The sequence below is a fragment of the Gracilinanus agilis genome, chromosome 5, assembly GCF_016433145.1.
Source record: "Gracilinanus agilis isolate LMUSP501 chromosome 5, AgileGrace, whole genome shotgun sequence".
In the NCBI taxonomy this organism is placed as follows: domain Eukaryota; kingdom Metazoa; phylum Chordata; class Mammalia; order Didelphimorphia; family Didelphidae; genus Gracilinanus; species Gracilinanus agilis.
Genome location: NC_058134.1, coordinates 150,218,796 through 150,240,061, shown reverse-complemented (window position 1 = coordinate 150,240,061; position 21,266 = coordinate 150,218,796). Strand labels below are relative to the sequence as shown.

At 35.9% G+C, this 21,266-nt stretch overlaps 1 protein-coding gene across 1 annotated transcript in view; it reads right to left on the bottom strand.

The window, feature by feature from the left end:
* Positions 1-21,266, bottom strand: part of COG5 (component of oligomeric golgi complex 5) — a 441,240-nt gene that overhangs the window by 333,975 nt on the left and 85,999 nt on the right. The gene's annotated exons all lie outside the window — the stretch shown is intronic.

Sequence of the window (21,266 nt, the reverse complement as noted above, 5' to 3'; positions counted from 1 at the left end):
GAAATAAAAGGAAATGAAAAAGTCATTTTTTGCTAATTATGAACAATATTCTAGGGGGTGGGGAGGGAGAGAAACCCTAAGCTAGGAACCAAAATAAGGTTTTAACTATATATATATAGTATTGTATCATCCAATAGGCCATGAGACATAGTAGGCAGAAGGACCAGATTTTAAATAAAAAAGACTTCAATTTGGGAAGGACATTACATCCTGATTAAAGGCAGTATAAACAATGAGGAAATCCTATTGAAAACAGTGAAAAGTATAGGAATAGAAGGACCTTTCCTAAAAATAATAAACAGTATATACCTAAAACCATCAACAAGCATTATATGCAATGGGGATAAATTAGAAGCCTTCCCAATAAGATCAGGAGTAAAACAAGGATGTCCATTATCACCTCTATTATTCAACATACCAGAAACACTAGCAGTAGCAATTAGAGAAGAAAAAGAAATTGAAGGTATCAAAATAGGCAATGAGGAGACTAAGCTATCACTCTTTGCAGATGATATGATGGTATACTTAAAAAATCCTAGAGAATCAACTAAGAAGCTTGTAGAAATAATCAACAATTTTAGCAAAGTTGCAGGATACAAAATAAATGCACATAAATCATCAGCATTTCTATATATTTCCAACACATGACAGCAGCAAAAGGTAGAAAGAGAAACACCATTTAAAATCACCCTAGACAACATAAAATTCTTGGGATTCTATCTACCAAAACAAACACAGCAATTATACGAAAACAACTACAAAACACTTTCCAAACAAATAAAACTAGATCTAAACAACTGGAAAGCCATTAATTATTCGTGAGTAGGACAAGCTAACATAATAAAAATGACCATTCTACCCAAATTAATTTATCTATTTAGCATCATACCTATCAAACTACCAAAAAACTTCTTTACTGAATTAGGAAAAACTATAACAAACTTCATATGGAATAAAAAAAGATCAAGAATATCAAGGGAAATAATGGGAAAAAATGCGAAGGAAGTGGGCCTAGCAGTACCAGATATTAAACCATACTATAAAGCAGCAGTCATCAAAACAATATGGTACTAGCTAAGAGATAAAAGGGAGGATCAGTGGAATAGACTTGGGGTTAATGACATCAGCAAGACAGTGTATGATAAACCCAAAGAGCCCAACTTTTGGGACATGAATCCACTATTTAACAAAAACTCCTGGGAAATTTGGAAAACAATATGGGAGAGATTAGGTTTAGATCAACATCTCACACCCTACACCAAGATAAATTCAGAATGGGTGAATGACTTGAATATAAAGTGGGAAACTATAAATAAGTTAAGTGAACCCAAAATAGTATACCTGTCAGATCTGTGGGAAAGGAAAGATTTTAAAACCAAGCAAGAGTGAGAGAAAATTACAAAATGTAAATTAAATGGTTTTGATTATATTAAGCTAAAAAGCTTTTGTACAAACAAAAACAATGTAGTCAAAATCAGAAGGGAAACAACAAATTGGGAAAAAATCTTTATAACAAAAAACTCTGAAAGGGGTCTAATTACTCGAATATACAAGGAGTTAAATCAATTGTATAAAAAGTCAAGCCATTCCCCAATTGATAAATGGGCAAGAGGCATGAATAGGCAATTTTCAGGTAAAGAAATCAAAAGTATCAACAAGCACATGAGAAAGTGTTCCAAATCTCTAATAATTAGAGAAATGCAAATCAAAACAACTCTGAGGTATCACCTCATACCTAGCAGATTGGCTAAAATGAAAGAAGGGGAGAGTAATGAATGCTGGAGGGGATGTGGCAAAATTGGGACATTAATGCATTGCTGGTGGAGTTGTGAACTGATCCAGCCATTCTGGCTGGCAATTTGGAACTATGCCCAAAGGGTTATAAAAGAATGCCTGCCCTTTGATCCAGCCATACCATTGTTGGGTTTGTACCCCAAAGAGATCATAGATAAACAGACTTGTACGAAAATATTTATAGCTGCGCTTTTTGTGGTGGCAAAGAACTGGAAAAGGAGGGTATGTCCTTCAATTGGGGAATGGCTGAACAAATTGTGGTATATGCTGGTGATGGAATACTATTGTGCTCAAAGGAATAATAAACTGGAGGAATTCCGTGTGAACTGGAGAGACCTCCAGGAACTGATGCAGAGTGATAGAAGCAGAGCCAGAAGAACATTGTACACAGAGACTGATATACTGTGGTAAAATTCGAATACAATGGACTTCTGTACCAGCAGAAAGCAATATCCCAGGACAATTCTGAGCGATTTATGGTAAAGAACGCTACCTACATTAAGAGGAAGAAGTACAGGAGAGGAAACATATAAGAAAAACAAATGCTTGAATGCATGGGCTGAGGAGGACATGATTGGGGATGTAGACTCGAAACTACCACACCAATGCAACTAACAACAATTTGGAAATAGGTCTTGAACAAGGACACACGTTAAAACCAGTGGAAATGTGTGTCGGCTATGGGTGGGGGGAGAGCGGGGAGTGAAGGGGAAAGTAGGCGCTTGAATCATGTAACCATGTTAAAAATAAATATTAATAAATGATTTAAAAAATAAAGACTGTTAGTTGGTTAAAAAAAGAAAAAGAAAAAGATTTCAATTTAATGGGGCATCTAGGAGGGTCAGTGGAGAGAAAGCCAGACCTAGAGATAAGAGGTCCCGAGTTCAAATTTCACCTCAGATACTTCCTAGCTGTTTAACTCTGGGCAAATCACTTAATACCAGTTTTCTAACTGTTACTTGTTTTTCTACCTTGGAACCAATATGTAGCTTGATTCTAAGACGGAAGATAAAGAATTTTTTTTTCTAAAAAACCTGAGTTTGAATCTTGCCCTTTATACATATTTGCTGTGTATGTCAGGTCACTTATCTCTTGAAGCCTATAAATAACAGATAAGCTGCTAAGCTACTTTGGTAGAGACACTTTCTTTACTGAGAGTTTCCCTTATTAATGAAAACATAAGTCTTATGCAAAAAATTAATCCTACCACCTAATTCATTCATCCACAAGCATTTTTATTTTTCTCTAGGTTTCCTACAATACCACAGGGAGGTCACTAATTGTTACATCAAATGATTAAACTGAAAGTGTACAATTAGGAACTTACTGAAAAGAAAGGCAAATTCAAAAGAAGAAAATAAATCCAGCAACAGGAAAATGGGAGAGTAGATCATTCACAAATTTATCCTGAGCTGTCATCTCATTACTTACTGCAAACTTGAACTTTAATGAAATCCTATGCCCTGATATACTTTTGAAAATGAATTATTCTAATGAATTTTTATTCCATTTCAGTTATAAGACAGGAATAGTTTATGATTTAAAAAAAGTTTACTACGGATTAAGATGATTCTTTTAAAATAAGTTTTTATTGTTATTTTCTGTTTCTTATATCACCATAGTATCCTATGTGTCCTTCACCTCCTCTCTCCCAAAAAGCCATCTCATATGACAAATAGTTTTTTTCAAGAGGATAAAGTGGGGGAAGGGGGAGAAGCACAACTAATCAATACATTGAAAAAGCCTCAAAATATGAGCAATATGTAAGATCTATGAGACTGCTGACCTTCACGAAGGGTATGTTAGAGATGTCATCTCATATGTCTTCATTTGGGATCCATTTAATCTTTATGATTTTTTTTACAACTACTTTAGATTTTTTGGCTTATCAATCTTCTATTTACATTCTTGCAGTTACTGTACGTGGGACAGTTAGATGGCTCTGTGGAGAGAGCATTAGGCCTGGAGCCTGGAAGACCTGAGTTCACATTCAGCCTAGCAGACACTTACTAGCTATATGACCCTGAACAAGTCAACATCTGTTTGCCTTAATCCCCTAGAGAAGAAAATGGTAAACCATTCTAATATCTGTCAACAAAACTTTATCAACAGGGGTCATGAAGAGGGGTTACGAAGAATCAGTTATGACTGAACAATGGTTATTGTATATATTGTCTTCTTAGCTTTCTTTACTTCACTCTGCATAAGTTCATATCTTCTCATTCTTCTATATTTTTATTATACACATCATTTCTTATAAAATAATAATATTCCATTAAATTCATATACCACAATTTGTTTAGCCAATCCTCAAATGATGAGCATCTGTTTTGCATTCAATTCTTAGCTATCACAAAACATGTTGCTATAAACATTTTCGAGTATATGGGGGCTTTTTTCTTTTCAAAGGCTTCTTCCTCAGGGTATAATCTCAGTAATGGAGTGTTTAGTTCAAAGGATACACATTTTAGTCACTTAGCCTGCATAACTCCAAACTGCTTTTCAAAATGGCTTAGCATTTCACAGCTTTCCCAACAATGTATTAGTGTACCTATCTTTCTAGGATTCCTCCAACATTGACTGTTGCCTTTTTTTTTTTTTTTTGGACATTTGTGTCAATTTGCAGGTTATAAGAGGAAACCTCAGAGTTGTTTTGATGTGCATTTCTCTTATTATTAGTGACTTAAATGTTGGGAAGCTAGACACCTACCCCTTTATACTTGATTGGATTTTAGTGATAGTGATAGGTTTAAGATAATCAATGTAGTGATTCTAAAGTGATTAGTATAATTCCATTATAATCTTAATTATAATTGGGAGAACTCATGATTTTTATAAAGATTTCTAACTTAAGCATAATAAGCATAAAAACTGCTTCTAAGAGGATTTCCTACCCCTCCCTAAGTTTGCACTTCCCTTTATCATAAAATGCTGACCATCTGAGTTTCATGTCCAGATATGGTGCAAACATATGCACCCTTTCCTTTTTGGAAATAACCATCCTCCCCCTTAACCCCCTCCCTGCCCAAGATCAGATGAGTCTGAGGTAATGGTCATCACTATTTCTGTAAATAAGGGTATTGCCTTGTGATTTAACCTTTAAACTAATATGGGCTTTCCTAAAAGAACTAACCGATCAGCTTTGTTGTTAGGTAACTGTTTCCAAAAAGGCCTATATGATGTTATGTCTTGTGATAGAAGTCCTTAACTTTGTATGGAAACATTCATTTTGTTACTGTACTAGCATATAAAACCAGGTCTCTGCCCCCTTTCATTGTCTCTCACTGGGGTCTAACTATGTAATATGTGCATGTAATATATGTGAGCGTCCAATTTTGTCAGGAGACTTGGCCCTCTTCCAATAAAATCTAAATTTCTACCTTGACTTGGAGAATTTGACTTTATTTACCTAAATTGTCTATATCAGTGTGGTAGATTTATTTTTTACAACATAAAGCATTTCCCCACCCCCTATGGGAGTAAAAAATTTGAAGTTGTTCTTTTGAGAATTTTGTTCATATCTTTTCATCTTTTATCTATTAGGGAATGGCTATTAGTCATATATATTTACATAGTTTATCTATCTTAGATTCCAAACTCTTATCAAAGAAATATAACGTAAAGATTTTTTTCCTATTTGACCTCTTCCCTTCTTATTCTAATTGCATTAATGTTGTCGGTGAAGAAGCTTTTCAGTTTCAAGTTCTCTCTTTTGCTGTAAACACAATATTATATTCTTTTGCTTACTTTTATCTTTTCTAAGGTGTTCTCATTCCCAATGACTTTCTTCCCCTCACCCTTGTTCCCCTCTTCTTGTCTGATATTGCCCTTTCTGCTCCTCCCCTTCAGCTACTCATATTCCTTAGTTTTAACATGTTTGTTGTGCCCTTTACAAATAGGATTTCTCTCACTCTCTTTATTAGTCATCTTCCTTTTCAGTTTCTAGAGTCTAGACCCACATTCTCTGATTCATAATCCTTAAAGTTATCTAGTTGCTCTCTTTTACTATGCATTTTTCATACAATCAAAGTTTCCAAGGTATACATTTTAGGCTCATCCCTCTAGAGAGTCTGTCTTACCTTGTAGGGTTTTCCCCATAGATTCCCCTTCTCCTCTATTTCCAGAACAATGTCAGAGATATCAGAGAGAATACTGCCTCTAGGTAGGGCTCTTCTCCTACCATATTTTTTATAATGTAGCTTAGCAGTGATTTTTACCTTCCCTATATCTGCCTGGAAATCTCCTCTCTCTATGCTCTTTCACTCCTATAGGTGCCCATTGCCTGTAGGGGTTCCAACTCTACTCCAACCCACCTCCCTGGAAAAGCAGACTTTTCAAATATGAAATCCCCCAGACCTTAGCCAGTATAAGATCCTTATTTCCCTTCTCTGACCTTATCTCTTCACTCTTAGAAGAATTCATCAATAGAACCCCTCTACCACCTCCAAAGTAAAGACTCCTTACTTTAGCATCCCCTTAGTCCTTTTTCAATCTTTCCCCTTTTCCCCTCACTCATTCCCCCTATAGACTCTTCTCTTTGTGAGAACACATTATTCCATTCCTTACTCCTCCTTCCAGTGGGAGTTGGACAGTCTTGTGTTATTGGAGATATTGAAGATCGTTCTCATAATGGCTTATAGAACTTGCTGTTTCTGAAATTAATTGTTAAATTTAACCAGTATGAGTGTTGGAGTTGTCAGCCATGGTATTTTTGTTTTGTTTTGTTTTTCCTGAACGTGATCTGTGAATTCTTTCAATTGGAATTTAATTTTCTACATTTAAAATTCTGAGTGGTTCTCTTCTATTATTTCCTTCATTATAGTGTTATAGTTTTTTGCTCTGTTGGATTCTGGGAAACCTATAATCAATTGATTGTCTCTGTGCATCCTGTCTTTATATGTTCTGTTTGCATAATAAGTATATATTTAAATTTTTTTTGTTTCTATTCTTTTAGATTGTCCTTCACTTCCTAATCTATTGCTCTCTCTTTTGTAAAAAAACAAATGATGTTTGAAATTATAGACTCAAATTTTTCTATTTTAAGTCATTATTTTTTATATTCAGGATATAAATTCTACTCTCATAATTCTCATTTCTCTTTTAAACCATTCAAGGAGAGTATATTGTGATTCCATGTTCTTCTCAAACTCCACAGGGTCCTCTTTTTCATCTAATGTTGGATCAATTTAATTTATTCTGCAGTATTTATTCTAGATGCTTGAATTCATTTACTAGAGCCACAAGCCATATTTTCCTTATGTTGTTACTTTTTCTCAGTTAATGCAACCATTTATGTTCAAGGACTTTAAATTTTATTCTTTCTGAAATCTTTAGTATTTTGCCCCACCCCCTGCTTATTTTCTGCCCTCTGACTCCTTCTCCTCTGACTGTGATTTACCCAGGTGGTACCCCCAGTCCTCTTCCACACTGGGGATTTCACAGTCCACCAGGCTAAGGTTCTTCCCCAAATGGCCCCTGCTGGGAGCTGTGCCTTTTCCTCAGGGTGCCCTGTCCTAGAGGCCCACTCCAACTTTTCTTTTCTCTGACCTGCTTCTCAAGCCCCAGTAGCTCAGAACTTTGTGGTAATGGTATATCCAGACTGCAGCGCCAAAAGGCTTTTTCTTCTGAAAGAAAGCTACACAGGCCTGAACAAACTTCCACAGCCTAGAGCAGGAGTTACCACAGCAATGGAAAAAAGGGAAGATGGACTAAGGTGTAGGTTTTGATGTAAGCCTTGACTCTGTTGATTTGGCCTCAATGAGATAGCATAGAAGGCAGGGGAGGGGTCCTAACTAAGCACAAGGTCAGTAAATATTATAAGTTTCTGTGTTTTAGGTTAGTTAAAAAAAAAAACCCTTCTTTAGATTTTAGGTGTACTAGTTGATGGAAATAGCTGAAGTTGCTTTATATTTTGGTACATGGTTTCTGTTTGGAGAAATCTGAGAGGTTGTGCGGACCATAGAAAAGGCCATCTCGAGATGGAATACTATTGTGCTATAAGGAATGATGAACTGTTTGATTTCTATACGAACTGGAAAGACCTCCATGGACCTCCATGAACTGAAGCAGAGTGAAATCAACAGAACTAGCAGAACATTTTACACAGTAAATGAAACATTGTGGGATGATCAAATTCAATAGACTCTGCTACTGATAGCAATGCAATGAACCAGACAATCCCGAGGGATTTATAGGAAAGAACGCTATCCACATTGAGAAAGAACTGTGGGAGTAGAAATTCAGAAGGAAAATACACGATTAATCACTTGTTTATATGGGTATAGGATGTGGGGTTTTGGTTTTAAAAGATTGCTCTATTACAAAAATGAATAATATGAAAATAGGTATCAAGTGACAACACATGTATCACCCAGAAGAAATGCTTGCCAGCTCCGGGAGGGGGAAGGAATGAGGGGAGGGAGAGAAGATGAATCATGTAACCATGGAAAAATGTTTAAAAATAAATAAATTTTTTTAAAAAGAAAATGCCATCTTCTTGCTCGTGTGACTTGATTATATGATACTTTTTAAAAGCCTGAAGTTTTTCACCTCAGTTTTAATTAATTCATTATTTTCCTTAGCTACTTTCCTATTTCTTCTGATATTTATTTCCAATTTAAAATTCATTACAAAATACATTTTTCCCAGTGATAAAAATATGGTTGAAGTGTGATGAAAATATGGTTGAAGTGTAAACTATGTGAGCCAAATCACTCAGTGAAAGAATTCCTCTGTTTGAACACACAAACAAGAACTGTCAATACTGGATTACAATCTACATTCTTACAATAATTGTGAGACTTCCATGAAGTTCTTTTGTTTTCTCATCTATAAAGACAATGTGATGTGGCCAATATCCATTGGAATACTTTTTCTATCCACTTCCAGCCAAATAGAGCCTGAAGTTCAATGGCTAACATACAAATCCCACTGTAATCTGACAAATTTATAACTTCCTGTCCTCCTCAAAACTCAGTTTATAATTTTACAGACAGATTAGATGATTTGCTTATCTAGGACTTGTGTGGCTCTGCTCCACGTCCTAGACTTTACTTACAACAGGAAGTCACAACATATCCTACTTAAAATTCTTCACACAGATAGAGGCTCATGCCAGGTGTCACAATGGCCATGAAGCTCACTAGATGGTCCCATCCAGTGTGAAATATTCCTTTCTGAATCTCTCAGAGAATAATGTTTGTGTCTCTCAGCCATTTATCACATTCTTAGTTTATTTAGCTTAGAACTTGACACCATCAGGATCTACAGCTATCTCAATGCCCTGGAACATTCATCTGAGTCTGGTCAGATGAAATTTAACAAAGAATAAAAAGTAAAGTCCCCTACAGGTTCAGAAATCGCATTCTTAAGTACAATACGGGAGAGCCATGACTTGGCAGCACTTTCTCAAGAAAAAGAACTGTGGATTCCATTGAACTATAATTCATATTGCCATGTAGCAAATGAAACTGTTAATGAGATCCTAAGCTTCAGAGGAAGTTATAAGATTCAGAACCTACCTAGTTCTGGCTTGCCTGGTCTCTGTTGGAACCATATCTCAAGTGCTATGTTCACTTTGAAGAGCCCATTGATAAACTAGAAAGAGTCATAGAGGGACAGAGTTATTCTGTTTAGAGAAGAGAATATTTCTCTTCAATATGAAGGAATATTAGGCATAGAAAAGATCATAATTTATCTACTGAGTCTAAAAGCAATAAGTTTTGAACAATGATACATGTCGGAATTCCCAGTGGAATTGCTTGTCAGCTCTGGGATGGGGGGAAGAGAAAAAGGGGGATTATGAATCATGTAACCATGGAAAAATCTTCTAAATACTGAATCCCAAAGCTCAAGACTATAAGTAACAGGTACAAACTACAGATGAATAAATTTAAACCATTATATGAGGAAAATTTTCCTCACAATTAGGGATATCCACAAGTGGAATGGACTACTTTGAAGTATGAGTTTCCTCTCACTTAAAATCTTCCAGAGAAAGATGGATGATCATTTGGGAGACTTTAGAAAGGATTTCTCTACAAGGTATTGGTTAGTGTTTGATGGACCCTCAGGTCATTACCAATTCTGTGAGTACATGCCACCTTGTCTTATGTCCTCTATGTCCACAATAAGAGCTTACTAAATGATGAGCATAGATAATTCTTGTTCCTTTACTTTAGTTGCAATACTACATTTAACCTAACTTTGTCTTTCCCTTAATCTTTTTCTTTTTTAACCCTAACCCTCTGTCTTAGAAAAGTAGTAAGAGCTAGACAATTGTGGTTAAATTAATGTTATAATGATGTAATTCTCAGTTCAACTCTCAAAATCTGTTGAATCCATAGAGTATAAGAAATTTTTAAAATTCAATCTCCAAACAACCAATTTATAAGAAAACTTAGAATATCATGCACTTGAAAGCTGAAGATTTCTACTGTCTTAGTTATTCCGAAATAATTGTTCTCCATTTGTCTTTTAAGTGAGTGAAAGTTTACAATTACAAGAAAAAGTTGGTCATTTTCCTTTTAAATTTTCTTAACTAGAGTTTGACCAGTTCCATAACAGCAGTTGTAAGAAGTGTGTAAATGAAATTAACTCTAGCCCATTCATGGTCAAAAATCTACTTACCCTAGGCATCTAGATTATATCATCCCCACCTCCCTCAAAAGGGGAGGGGAGATAGTTGATCACACGTGACAATAAGTATCAAATCAAGAATAAGGGACTGCCCTTTGGGCAGTCCAAATCAGTGTAGAGGCTGCCATTGGTCCACTTGAATTAGAGGTGGGCCCACAGGAAATGACGAGAGACACTATCTCTTTAAATATGTGGGTTACAACCTGGTAAAAAAGTTCCCCCTCTGGACTTGGTGCTGAAGGTGCTCGGCTGAGACCTCAGAATGCTTCTACTCTGAATTGTCACGTGGGTAAGTTAGGCTGACTTCCTTGGCCTACCTTGGCGTTTCCAAACTCTGCCTTAAGTAGGCTTATAGCCTCTCCGATAGGTCTTGTGGCTTGTAGCCTAGTTTAATTAGCCTTTTAACCCTCTCTCTCTCCGTCCAGGTCTCTCCAGGCCTGGACTGGCCTCTCCCTCTCTCTATTTACCTACCTTTTACCTTCCTAATTGTAAATAAACTACCTTAAACCGGATCCTGACTTAGGTCTATTTTAATTATGGAATCAATCTGAATTGTTGATTCCTGGCGACCACATTTAAATACATATCTATAAATACCTACAATCTCCCTCTTACAGAAGTCAGTCAGATAAAGATTCTTATTCAACTCTCTATTCTAAATTTTATTCCTATATAGAACCTTCAACATAATTATGACTCAGAGCTTTTACTTTTTATTGTGTTTAAGTCAATAGAAGAAAATAGGTTTATCATTAACCATGATTTCAGAAGAATAGTAAGTAACTAATAAGGTCCGTCAATTAAAAATAAAAACTAACCACTACCAGCCAACAAAAAGTAATATTATTTGCACTGCCTACTTCAATAATGTCCTTTCAAAGAGACAGAGTATATTCAGCATAACAGCTGTAGTGTGATTTGCTGACTGCACAAGTCTTTCTAGGAGAGTACTTCAGAAATTATCTCTTCTATTCCCAGTAAAGTAAGTGATCTGCCAAGAGGGTTTACATGATGAAAAGGTCATATATATTTCAAATGCATCAACACAGAGCCAGGAATAGTAAGAAAGCCAATAATATGATCATCTGTGCCTTCCTTCCCCTTCTCATTAGTTAGCTTCAATAAAAATGTAGGTGGAATCACAAAGTTATAAAGCAACTATATTTTTTATGTCAAGTTATTTTACATTTTGCTGTTTTATATTGATGAACTTCTAGTTTATTTCTTTTAAACTCTTATCTTCTGTCTTAGAAGTGTTGGTTAAAACTGTATTGGTTCCAAGGCAGAAGAGCAATAAGGGCTAAGCAATGAGGGTTAAGTGACTTGCCCAGGGTCACACAGCTAAGAAGTGTCTGAGGCCACATTTGAACCCAGGACCTCCCAGCTATAGGCTGGCTCTCAATCCACTAAGCCACATAGCTCTCCAGGGTCAGCAATAACTTACTAATTACCAAACCCAACAGACTTTTCTCAGTCCTTACTTCCCTTCAGCACCTATTCAAAAGAGCTCTGAATCAGCTTGGGATAAAGACAGCAGGTATTGCCAGAATCTTGGGGCCCTGAAATCACTGGGTCAGCTGAGATCTAGACCCCATCTTCTGTGCCTTTGTCTTCCCTCCAGGGGACTCTGTGTCAATCTAGTCACATACCTCTAGGCCCTGGTCTTCCCTTGGAGGCATTCCTAAGGAGCCCTGTGTCAGCCTAGAATTTGATCTTTACCCCAGTGCCTTCTCAGGTGTTTTAGAGGCTCTAAAGGTTATCATTGGGTCAGACCTCACTTCCTGCCACCAACTGCTTCTTCTTGACTAGATTCCCCCACTCAGTGATGGGCAAACTATCCCCCATGGGCCAGATCCAGGCCATAGTTTTCCCATCACTGCCTTAAGCAATTCCCTAATCTCTACATCTGGATGTGGGGACATAGTGATTATATAGACATAATGATAGGTAGAAAGGAATATAGCTATGCACAGACAAAAAGACACAAGAGCTGTGCTGGATGAGATGGACATTTTGAGTAGAATCCAGAGTGAGGTGTAGTTGTTGGACATCTGAACTGCCAAGAGCAAGGTGTAAGGTGCTTAGCAGCTTGGATCCAGTTGGCTATTTTGGATCCTGTCTTTGGAGATCTTGGGGAAACATTTAGCAAGTGTCAAGACTGAGGGAAGGACAAGTCACTGTGATTGGGTGGACTGATCACAGAGAGTCTCTAACCCAGCCTGGGGATTACTGGCTGTTCAAGGATTTATCCATCTACCTGTGTCATTATGGACTCAGCTTGAAGCAACATCTCTAGGAGTGTGAGAAACCCCTTTTTACAAAGCCCACAGCAGCCACTCCTGTTTCCCAGGCAGGCTAGGAACTAAATTCTGGATATTTAGTATAGAGTGCCTCAGTATCTATGATGACTGCTTTAGAAAAACAATCTGAAAGGATAAAATAAAACAAAATTTTCCCCTCCCCTTAGGAAATGACACAGACACATGAATTTGGCTTCTTCAAGTTCTATAGCTTCAGAGTGCTGCAGCTTAGCAACAATATCATAAAGCTCTGGGAACAGAAAAGCATAAACCATTATAATTAGTGTTTTTCTATGATAAAGAAGGAAATGTCTCCTATTAGATCTAATATTTAGTGTCAAATTTTTATTATCATACACTTTCCTGATAAAGGCAGGTAAGTCTTTAAACCATGACCCAAAAAATTTGATAAGAAAAATAAGAATAAGGCATTAACATAGTCAGCATTAAAAGAAGGACATTCAATTATCATGGCATAAAAAATGAAAAAAATCAAAGCAAATTCATATTATTGTTACTGACAATTAGTCATATTTCAATAAGTTATTATAAGCATCTTGCCCACTTTTGCATAAAACCCCAAATAGATAAGGTCCTTTTAAAAGTGCATATAAAGGAAAGAACTTTGAGCTAAAGTGTTGTGAGGGTTTATTTAGCAATTAATTTAATATTAGTGTTGGACCTAGCAGGAAGGGCTGGAGGATTCCAAGATGGAATAAAGGAGCAGGAAGTGGGGCTTGTGCTCTGAGAGAGACTCCATTAGTGGTCGGGAACATAACTGTTGCTAACCCTGGGAGATCTTGGAGTTAGGGAAAAACTGCATCCATATTCCCTGGGATCCTGAGAGGAGGAGGCTTTCAGCAGTAGACATCAGACCTGCAGAGCAGCACCAAGTGGGGAAATGGTTTGTGATCTGGTGGACAGAATTGCAAACTCACTCTCCCTACCTGGGTACCTTGGATCACCTGGTGGAGCTGGCTCTTGGCATCCTGTGTTCATCCTTGGATTACCGTGAGACCCCAATTGGCCCTTTAGCTGAGTTGACCAAACCTGGCTGGAACCAGGTTTGAAGGAGCTTTCCCTGTGACTTCAGTACTGCTTCCTTTGGGCCCTGCCTGGCTTAGGTCAATATGATAGTGTAGTTAAGTCCTTCCCTGCCCTCTGTGGTTTGCCCTTAGGTTTCAAGTGTAGAATCCCCTATCCCATCCTTTATTTAGTTACCCTCAATTAAACTGTTATATACTTTACCTTTTGCCTGCTGGTGACTGTTGGACCAACTGCCATTTCTGTGTCAGTTAACAGTTTGGCAGTAAAATCTGGTCTCCCTATCCTGGTTGGTCCTGTCTCTCCTTCAACCCAGTGTGAACCCACAAACCATTTAGGTTACATTTTAATAATAATTAACATCCCTGGTAGGCACCAAGCACCATTACAAAAACTTGGTATTGAAAGAATCAACTAAAAGGGGAAATTTTTATAAAAGCTTAAAAATAAAAAACTAAATTACGAAAGTTTTTTCTGACCTGGTTGTTTTTACATACTACACAGCAATCATTCTCCATGCTCAAAGCTGTTATATTCAGTCTGACCACAGAAATTTCTATTAATGATTATAGTTGAAGTTCATTTTAGACAAAAGATACATTCCTAAATTTATGCGTTTTTGTAAACAATGCTTAAAATGCACTGGGGCAGCTCCCTAGTGAAAGCAATCCTACAACAAATTACTTTACAAAGCAATCATTTTATTAAGCAAATAGTGACAATTTATCTAATTTACAAATTAAAATTTATATATACAACAAAAAGTTTTGATTAAACAGAAGATTGCTCTAATTAATTTCTTTAGTAAATATTATTTCAATCCTTGTGTTAATGAAAATTCTTTGTAAAATGAATTAGTACATAGTGCTTTAGCAAGTAAATGTTAACAGATCCTTTAGTGGCTGGAGATCTTACAAAACCTCAGGATCCCCATTACAACAAACAAATCCGGTTTCTACAACAATTTAAAGTTTACAAAATTCTTTGCTCATAACAACTCTTTCTGGCAGGTAGTACAAGTATTACTATTTCCATTTTGCAAATGAAGAACTGAAGCACAGAGACTAAGTGATTAACCCAAGGTAAAAGAATCAGAATTTTAATGCAGATTCTTTAACTATAAATGTTATTCCAGTGAGTCAATCAATATACATTTATTAAGCATTTACTGTGTTCCAAGCACTGGAGACACAGAGAAAGACATAAGTCCTAGCTTTCTAAGGGCTCACAATCTAATGGGGAGAAAGACAATACATAAAAAGGAGATGAAGGAGTGTGGAGTGAAGGGGGTGAGAGGTTACCCAGCTCAAGTGCATTAAGAAAGCCAAGAAGGGAAATGATCTGAAGAGATGTGGGTCTTAGAAAAAAGATGAATTTCTGGAAATGGTGAATGAAATTCATGAGGTGAGATGGGTTGAAAATAATAAGGTGATTCCCTGGTTACTTTCCTCAGTCAGAGAGGTGGGAGAGGCTCCAAGATGTCTACCCTCCCCTACCCTCTCCCATCTGATAGAGGGAGATGCCCCAGGGGCATGGTATGGTGTGGTGTGCTATGGGGAATGGTTTTCCAAATTGATTTAATCTTTCGGAATGTAGAATTTCTAGACATCATGAAATCTAGGAGGTCAGTTAGGTGGGAAATAATGATTCCACAATACAATCATTATTGCTATATATTAGCAGAAATGTAGAAAATATAATTGATAAAGCTGAATTTCTATTGATTCTAAGATTTGCTCTGGAAGCATATTTTTTAAGTTTGCCTCCACTCCCATATCTTGCCCATTTTGCTCTAATGCTTCTCTTCATGATTGGATATTTAAGCTCTCTGCTTCTCTGCTCTCCTAGCCCAACCTCTCCCTATAAAATAGACCTCTATCTCTGGGGAAAAGTAAAAAACCTAGACTTTTTACAACTCAAGTTGAACCCTTTCAGGACTCAGAGATCTTGTCCAGTTAACTGGTTGATTCTGCTAAACAATAACAAGACTCTCTCCACTTTTTAGAAGACTGCCCTTTAATTCATATCTTATAAACTACAAAGCATCCTCGACAATGAAGTCTAATTTTGTGTCATTGCCAATTCAGAAGGGTGAAGGAGACCATGTTTGCCACCAACATTGTTAACAACACCAAGTTGTCAGTGAAAAGATGGAGAAAAGCTGATCAATATGCAAAGTGAAGGAAAGGGAAAGTCAATTTTTCTGAAGATGCTCCAGGAGAAAAGTCTACAACTGCTACCATTGCCAAGTGGTTAAATCTGCATTTCTTTCTCTACTCTGTGACATTGCTTTATCATAAAAATGCCTCAGTTCATCAGATACAAAGAGTAAGCACAATAGATAACCCTGGACCAACAGTGAGAACATTTTCAGCTTTTTAAATTACCTTAATTTTATGCTTTCTGACAAGAATTAGATAGAAGAGAAACTGTTGTACTCCCCTGGTTCATTATAATAGTGTTCAAAGAATTCTTAGGAGAAACCTCTGAGGTAGGACCTGCATCCTTTCCTACTGTAGCTTAGTTGTGCTAATAGTAAAATAGTAGCTCAATACTTATTAAAAACAATAGATGGTTAGATGGAGAGGAGGCTCATTTTTCTGTATTACCCAGAAACGCAATTTGGCAAATAAGAACTCAAATTTTCATCTAGCCTCAAGTTTCGGTATTAAAAAACCCTAAGTTTAAGTGACAATTTAAATAGTTACCCATGTTATATATGAAATATATGTATGCTCTGTCTGTAATCTAGCCTTATAGTTTACATTCCATGAATGATTCATTATCTATGAGGAAAATTGCAATTAATCTGTTTGACATTAAAATAATTCTTAGAACCAAAGAGCTGGATGGAACCTTAGAGGCCATCTATTTTATTTTAGTCATATCTGAAGAGAAATTCTTCACCTACCCAACAAATAATATTCTAGGCTGGGCCTGACTTGCACCAGTCTCCTGGTAGTTTACATTCAATACTGGAACAAAATGAAATACTTGTAGGCCATTTAACACTTAACAAAAGGAGATTGACAGAAGAAAGAATTGAGCAAAGCTAGATTAAGGACAACAGAAGTCGGTTCAATTGAACAAAGCTCCCTGGCCTAAGTTACCCATTATGATTCAATTCATCAGTCATATATATCTGAGAGTTTCCAGAACTCTTCCTAGCTGACTTTTTTGAAAGACGGAATCAAACAAGAAATGATGTCAACAGCTGGGGACTTCTGAGGCAACTAGAACTCAGTACCTTTTAAGGAAAAACTAGTTTATCTTTCACAAGGGGAGAGATTAGGATATTGGTTCTATCACAAATGCTTATGCAGCTTCCTTTTCAAGTGCTCTAGTAAGGGGGAATTAACTGCCTGCACCAGAAACTCTGATAAAGGAAAGATTCTTTCCCAGAAATGTGTCAATAAGTCTGAAGTGCCAAAAGGTAACTTTGATGTGCCACAACATAGCATTATCAATAAAGTCTTAAATGCCAATAAGATCATTTTGATTGTGCCACAATGTAACATTGTCAATAAGTCTGAAGTTCCACTAAGGTAACATTGATGTTACCTACCCAGAATGATTAGACTTTCACTGTGTTGGAAACTTCAAAGACCTTTATGAACTTAGAAATGTTAATATAGTTCATTCACATATGATTTCAAAATAAATGACACTGTCTCAATAATTAAGTATTTTGTTATTTATAAAAGCACTCAATAATGCTAAAACCATGCTGGAGAACACATAAGGTTTTACTCTACATTGCATTAACTCAGAATATTATGATTGATACTCCCGCTTGCTATAAAAAAAAAAAAAAAAAAAAACTACCAATTATATCACAGCATCTCTTGATTCTGAGAGAAACTGCAATCATGACCTAGCAAATTTCTGACTGGAGATATTCAAGAAAAAATACGTAATAAAAATTTCAGAGTAATTTTTATTGGTTTTAATAATGATATTCTCAAATTATTTTTGGAAGGTAAGATTAAAATATGATAACAGCAAAAATAACAGCTGATTCTCTGATTTTTGCACTGTTATCTTTAGCATCTACTGTGAAAACAACACTCAAGCATTACTCATTTTTAAAAGGCAACTTTATGAATAACATATTCCAAAAACTACCAAAAAGTGATAAGTTTAAAGAGATTCTTAAAGAAATATACAAGTAAAATGCACTGTCCAAAATAACTAGAATAAGGGACAAATTAAAACTTCAGTGAAGAAGCATTTATTAGATCAGGGGTATCAAACTCAAATAGAAATTTGTTCCCTAAACTACACATAAGGACTTAGAATATTATGTTCTGTGGTGTTTTTATTTATTTTGTTAAATATCTTTCAATTTTAATGCAGATATAAAGTGATCAGGAGTGTTACAGGTCTGCAAAACTGCCTTGTAGACCCCATGTTTGATATTTCTGTCTTAAAAGCAAAAATCTGAAAAAAGTTGCAAATATTAATCTACCCAGGAATAACAATAACAAACCCTTAAAAATAGCAATCCCTCAGCCATGCCATGAGTAAGGACAACAGCAAAGCAGGGGAAAGGCAGGCAGAGAGAATTTATGATAACTGTGAAAGCCTTTCATGAACCCTAAAATCCAAGTAGAATGGGACTCTGCTGATGCCAGTGAGTAGGATTAAAACCCTGGGAAGGATGTAACTGTTCCAAAGCATCAAAGAAAATAGAGCAAAATGAGATTGTAAGCCAGACAAAGAAACTACCATGACAAACATCTTGACATATAGGAAAGAGGAACAAGTGACATTCTTTCATGTTTTGGTAACTCAAATGGGCAAGAGAAACCAAAACAAATCAGTAGTAGCATTCTTAGTAGAAATGCTTCAATGAAGATGGCCTTGACCACTACCTCAGTCAATCTATGGCTAACCACAAATGACCCCTCCAAATATAGGAGTCCAAATATAGTCCAAATATAGAATTCTATTTATATGCTTTAGGCAAAGCACTCAAAGGTTATATCACAAACATACAAACACATACAGATAGATACTATGAATTAGTATATATACATACATATAATAATACATAGTGTATGTATATGTCTAAACATTAGAAAATAATATATTCTCTGAGGAAAAAGAGTATGCCAATAAGTCCCAATGGTATAAAGAGCAGCTTATTATTGAAACAGCAATTACTAAACAAGCTATCCAGAAGTGCTATTACATTTATACAATCTTTAATAATTGCCTCAAAGCTTGTTGACTCAGTTCCATACTCATGACTTGCAAATATATCTAACAGATCCAAGAGTTGTGATAACACTCAAGTAGGTGATGACCACAAAGAAAACTATTTAAACACACCACCAAGAAAAGAATATCAAAACTAATGGCATAAAATCATAGTATTTTTTCCAGGAAGGCACAAAGGCAGCTTAAGTCATTCTAGCGAGCCTTAAATCTATTATACTTTCTCCAAAATATGAATAAGGCGTCTAAATTAAAGGATTAAAAAATTTTAGTCATTTGATGTCTATCATCAACATCATATTATAATTCTCCACTAAAATGAACATCAAATTGCTTCTTTAGTGAAATATTTCTTCAATGATTTCAAAATGTCATCTGGAAGTATTAAATATAAAGTTCTTAATATATACCAAGGAAAGATAGAAACTTAAAGCTTCCTGCTTAACTGTGGAGGTCAAGTTGAATAAGTAGACAAAGGTAATAATTGTAAGTATCTTGGTCTTCTCCAGGCAAGGCATAGAGAGCATAAAAGTTCTCAAGAAGATAGTTGTGGCTAAATATATTAAGAAAGTTAAAGGCATGCTAATATCAAAGCTTGATGAGAAAAGGCCATTTAAATCAGTTAATACCTCTAAAGAACAGTGAAAATATAATTTATAGAACTATAAATTGAATCAACAATTTTCAGAAGTCTTTTAACAAACAAACAAAAAGGTAATATTAGCAAAATCATAAGCCTAAGCCAACTACAGAAACGTTAGCACTTCATCACCAAAAAGAAGGTAGAGGACTGACAAACATTTTCACAACATATGAAAAACAAATCAAAAGCCTTTAGAAATACTTTTGGAACAAATATATCATTTTACCAAGCAACAGTAAAAAGTGCAAACAGCAATCCCATTGGATTTGTAGAATGTTCCTAAACATGGTTCACCTCTGGAAGGAGTCTATGAAACAGCAAGGATATAAGAGTGGACTCAAATGATCCTCCATGAACAACTTACATATGAGCTTAGCCAATAACATGTAAACAAAGTCATGTAGAACAAATGGCTTGGATGTGTTTGTGTAAATGGAGGAGTTTATGATGGCAACTTTGGACGAAGTCAAAGCCACTAAAAATTAGAGGAAAGTGATCTTTGAGCATCATATACTTAGTAACAAATACAGATTATGCAAGATATCAGTAGAAAATATGTAACATATTAATGAAAACTGCAGAAATTTAGCTCCTACCAAATATCTGCCCCGACCTAAGCTAATAGTTAGAATAATTCATCAGAAACTTGCTGCCTAGATCAACATCCAAATCTCCATTACAAAAGTACAGGCCTCAACATATCCTTGTGAATTCAAGCAATAAACTAAAGTGGAATTGGAACATTATCGCAGACTGAATTGTTGCCCACAATGTCTCAGACATAACACCAGACATAATTAATAAAAACTTAAAAACAATATTTTTAATTGATCTCTCCTTACCAAATACTCAGAATTTCCAAGCTACCTAGTACAAAAGGCTTTCAAAATACATAACACATAGAGGAAATGAAAATCACATTGGAATACAATGAGGAATATATCACATACACAGCCCTTTCTCTTAAGGGAGTACAACAAATTTTTTCAGGGAGGATACAGAAGTCAAGTTAATAAACCTTGATGCTTCTGTTCAACAACAAAAAGCAATCATTTTGGACAGCTGGGTAGCTCAGTGGAGTGAGAGTCAGGCCTAGAGACAGGAGGTCCTAGGTTCAAACCCGGCCTCAGCCACTTCCCAGCTGTGTGACCCTGGGCAAGTCACTTGACCCCCATTGCCCACCCTTACCAATCTTCCACCTATGAGACAATACACCAAAGTACAAGGCTTTATAAAAAAAAAAAAAAAAGCAATCATTTTACTCACTTGTACAATATAAAAGAATAATACCTTTAATGAACTTCATAACAAATGTCAGTTTATTATGAAGACTATGCTGTATATTAGAGGACCTGTCCCAATAGTTTCAATCTAACTTCATGTAAACGAGAATTTTTATTTACTAAAATAAATATTCTACATCTACATGGTTCTTGAAAGTTTGCAATATTGATTTACGTACATGAACTCATTTGTGCCTCACAACTACCTGATAAGGTAAGATCTACAAGTATTATTATGCAAGCATAACAGTATATTCATTATTTCACTGAAATCCTCAGGTGAAGGTTACTACCTAATTTTTTAAAATTCTCCACTGCCACAATGACTTCCAATTTAAATAACAA